Source organism: Oryzias latipes, chromosome 23, assembly GCF_002234675.1.
Source record: "Oryzias latipes chromosome 23, ASM223467v1".
In the NCBI taxonomy this organism is placed as follows: Eukaryota; Metazoa; Chordata; class Actinopteri; order Beloniformes; family Adrianichthyidae; genus Oryzias; species Oryzias latipes.
Genome location: NC_019881.2, coordinates 17,924,100 through 17,928,480, shown reverse-complemented (window position 1 = coordinate 17,928,480; position 4,381 = coordinate 17,924,100). Strand labels below are relative to the sequence as shown.

General features: G+C 38.0%; 1 long non-coding RNA gene across 1 annotated transcript; it reads right to left on the bottom strand.

Annotated features, from left to right (window-relative positions):
* Positions 1 to 558: 558 nt before the first annotated feature.
* On the bottom strand, positions 559 to 1,983 carry LOC105357376. The gene is made up of 4 exons (XR_002872827.1): positions 1,745 to 1,983; positions 994 to 1,184; positions 770 to 866; positions 559 to 609 (listed from the first exon to the last, which is right to left on the bottom strand). It is a non-coding gene; the product is annotated as an uncharacterized LOC105357376 (long non-coding RNA).
* Between the last annotated feature and the right edge of the window lie 2,398 nt (positions 1,984 to 4,381).

Here is a 4,381-nt window from a genome sequence, read left to right as displayed (position 1 = left end):
GATAAAGTCCTTTCACATCAGGGACTCTCCCGTGCCGCTCACACTGATGGGCAGTGTGAATCAGATCTGGCTTAAATGCCGTGTTTTGGCAAATTGTCAAGGACTTTTTTGTGTTGAAGAGTGAATTAATGTTTGGTATGTAAATAATGTATAATGTGCAAATAGTATGGAAAAATTTAGTGTTTCCACATATTCTTAAAATCTAATTAAATACAATTGTTATATTCGTAATATTTTTCTGTTGAAATGTGACTTTGACTTCACAAAAAAATTAGATGAACAAATAAAACAATTCTGGTCAAAATTGTGCCTCATTTAATTTTTTGGTATGCGTAACAACAACTGATTAATCACAACACAAATAACATCAAAGATTTACAATAAAAAAGAACATTACAGATCATCAACAGTAAGGCAGAAGGCTGAACTGATTGTTAAAGACAAGATAAGTGTAATTTAAGGTATGCATTCATGCATTTGCTATAATATCTATCCAAGTTCTCTTTCATTCCATCTCAGAAACCCCATCCAACACAGCCATGAGAGGTTGGGGCTGCACCTGGCATAATCTGCTTCCAGATGCCATCATATATGGATCTGGCTGTGGTCCTACACAACAGAAACACAACACACAAAAGTTAGACATAAGTGCATAACTACATTTAAATTTAATTCATTATATCTGCTGTAACCATAATTTGGTTAGTCATAACATCAAGAAAAAAACTTAACTTGCTCTCACAAAGCAACAAAAAGTTAAATTATTCACCTGTATATGCCTTGTACAGCGTGGACCTCAGACCGTCCCTGCCAACTGTTTTGGGCTTTTGCACCACCAGCTCACTAACCGGTTCAGGATGGATTCCCTTATAAATAAAAGGCAAAAAGCAATTAGTCTGTAGTCACTACTGGGGGTGTTTTTATAATAATTTATAGTTGTTATGGATACACATCCATTCTTAAATCATAATGATAATTTGATCACAAACCCACCTGTGCTCTTGGTCTGTGCCATCTTTGCAAGCCACTGGTGCAGGCCAGGGGGGGGGAGCAGCCTGCAGACCCAGCTGTGAATAATGTGCGCTCTGGAACAGGATGGCAACTATGTGATTGCAGAATCCTTTAGCAGCCGCACAACTGCAGGAGAAAGCTTTCAGGTTGGCACTTTCTGCATCCAGTGATATCTAACCACAATAAATTAAATAGGTTACAATTAAGACATACTTATGTTGCTACATCAATGTAACCACGAAACTATAACTTTCAGTAGGGTGACCAGATTTGAGTTAGTAAAAAAGAGGAGTGAAGTGAGTTTGTGAGATATTTCATCGAGAGTAATTGGTGTTCAGAGCTGCATACATAAAGCAAATATGATTGCATTTCATCTATGTTCAATGTTATTTTATTATATAAGTATCAAAAAAGAGGACATGTCCAGGAAAAGAGGACGTCTGGTCACCCTAGTTTCAGAAAAATAATACTAATAGTAAGTGAAGAAAGTGCCGCAACTGCAGCAAAAATAAATGAACACGCATACGGGCAACTTAACATTTCTTATTTACAGCTTCACCAAATTTTTGGGTGTTATGTTAATCTCATGCCTTTTCACTTAAACATACACACAACATATTCACTGCGATGTGTTATACCTTATATTACAAATAACACCAGGATTTACAATTGACGTAAACAAACACACAGAGTTACCGGTGATGCGGCTATGGCTAAGCTAGCTGAAGCTTACCTTGGTAATGGTGGATAAACTCTTCGTGGACGAAATTATATCCCTTGTCCAATTTGTTTCCTTTAGTGGACGAATGCATCTTCACACTATTCATCACATCGGCGCTGATGACCTTCGGAACACAACTCAGACTCTTCGAAAACACTCTAGGCTCTGCCATTCTCCGCCAGCGAAGCACAAACCGGAACTAAGTTTACACGTTGCTGACGTGTTTCCGGTTTTTGCGAAAAAGGTCTATTCACCACACAGGCACGTAGGACATGTCACACATTCTCCGCCGAGACGGAGCAGGGCTGCAGATTGATTTTAATGCATGGATTTGGTCTGGTTTTTAAAAAAAGTGCACCAAAGATAAATATTTTTCTATTTAATTCAGATTCATGCATAAGGAAAAAAGAGGATTTTTTTTTAATATAAATGTAAAATATTAATTGCTCAAAAAAACAAAAGCAAATCTTGTATTTTATTTTTTAGCAGTGTGATATGGTCAAATTATTACAATAATATTTATAATTATATTTTTATATCCTCAGGACTAATGTTGTATTCTGTTTGTGTCATATTTTTGGTGCAAATTTGCAAAAGAAATTGTCCAACTCTCGTTGTATTCGGGCCGTTTTTCTGTGACTTTTTCTTGTATTTAAGGGCAATGTTCAATTTTCTATATAAAATGTTGGGTTTTGCGGTTCACTGCTCGACTCTTTTGGCTCAGACGCATAAGAGTTTCGGGTGTCCCATCATCATTGTACATTTTCTCCTCTGCATTGGACCCATTCCCCTGAGGGAGCAGTGAGCTGCAGTCAAAGCCGTGCTCAGGAACCATTTGGTCATTTGAAACCCCTCAATCCAACCGATCACCCGCTCCGAACATCTTTTGATCTATTGAAAAAACGTTCCCAGTGGCCTTTGAATTATGATTATGCTGTTTTTAGGCAAAATGTAAAAAAGAACCTGAGTCGTTTTATTGTACGTATTTTCTGCAGAGCAGTAGTAGTTCATTAAAATTCCCCTCTGAGTTGTAGGCGGGACTATTGGCACAGAGCGACCCCGTCCCCCCTTCCCCTCCCCATTGCTGAGAGCTCTCCGTTTACACACTCTCCTGTTAGCTCACATCCTAACATTACCGGTGCAACAACAATAGCTATCCAGCCATTATAGGTTTGAGCCAAATACCAGCTCAAGCTTGGAAAACCAAGACTAAGGTGGATCTCGTCGTCTACAAATGGATGCATAGAAACAGAGCAGAGCACGGAGCTTATTTATGTTCTATGTCACAAATATGCTCTTTACAAATGGCATTCGCAACCATTTGAATAAAGAAATATGCCATTTTTTAACTTAATTGTCTGTATCACATGTCCTCCAGCATCAGAAAAAGGCCACAAGAACATGTTAGAAATACCAAACACATGATCTTTATTGGACTAGGTCTTTAATGCTGAGTGTCACAGAGGGAGGCCTTGAGCCCCATGTTTGGAGTGTTTGTTTGGTGTGTTCGAACCATCAACCGCGCACATTCAGGGCAGACATTATTCCTATGGGCCACTGAGCTCCCAGGAAAAGACCCAAAAATTGTCAATCAGGATGCACATTCTGTATATGGGTCACATATATAGAAAAAAAATAACAGTATTTTCTATACGTTTATTGTTATTTATTTCAAAAATGAAATACAATTCATATTTATTATAAAAATAAATTAATGCAAAGCAGTATGAATTTTTTCTAAAGGGGTCAAATAAGACTCTATAGCTCCTACTAGGTTTTGATCAGTAAGAATCCTACTTTTACCTGGCTCTTTCACTGCTAAAGGTTGCAGACCCGTGGTTTAGAGACTCTGAGAAAGATGTTAAGGTCCTATTTGGGAGTGACTAGGATAGATGGGATCAGGAATGAAGACCCCAGAGGGACGGATCACAGTAGATGTTTTGGAGATAAATGCAGGGAAGCAGAGTGAGATGGTTTGGACACATTAAGAGGAGGGACAGTGATGATGTTGGTCCAAGGATGCTGAGGTGAGAGAAAGTCCAAAGAGGTTCAAGGATGTAGTCAAGGAGGGTGGCTGGTGTGACCAAAAATGTGTCAAATAAGAAGCAAAATTGTATTCATAGCATAACCTTAGTCACTAAAAATTAACACTTTAACATACAACATGTAATATACAGTTAGTAAATTGAACAAAAATTGTCATAAATAAGTTTTGCTGACAAACAAACATAAATTGATTTGTATATTTTGTAAAATTTGTATTGAAGTGCTTGAAACCTGTTAATAATAGTCTTTACTATTTACTATTGTTTGATTTTGAAAAGTATGTCATCCATACATATTGATTAATACCCTTGCTAAATTCAGTTTTAGAAAGTCTAAATCTGTAATTTAAATATCTGAAAATTGATTGTTACCTTATATAACTAACAGGCTGAAGTTCGGTGAAAATGTCCTAAACCGTGCTGTTATGTAATTCCTTCATTGGAAAAAGAAAGTTGGCAGAGCAGACGAGCGTGCACAACCAGAAGGAAATGACCGATTTGGAAAATGACGTCAGAGGTGGGATTGACTGTCGTAGAATGGCGGATCTCGTGAGCTCTCGGCTCCCCCTCGGGTATTTCCGGACGCCGGATTAAATCCCCGCCC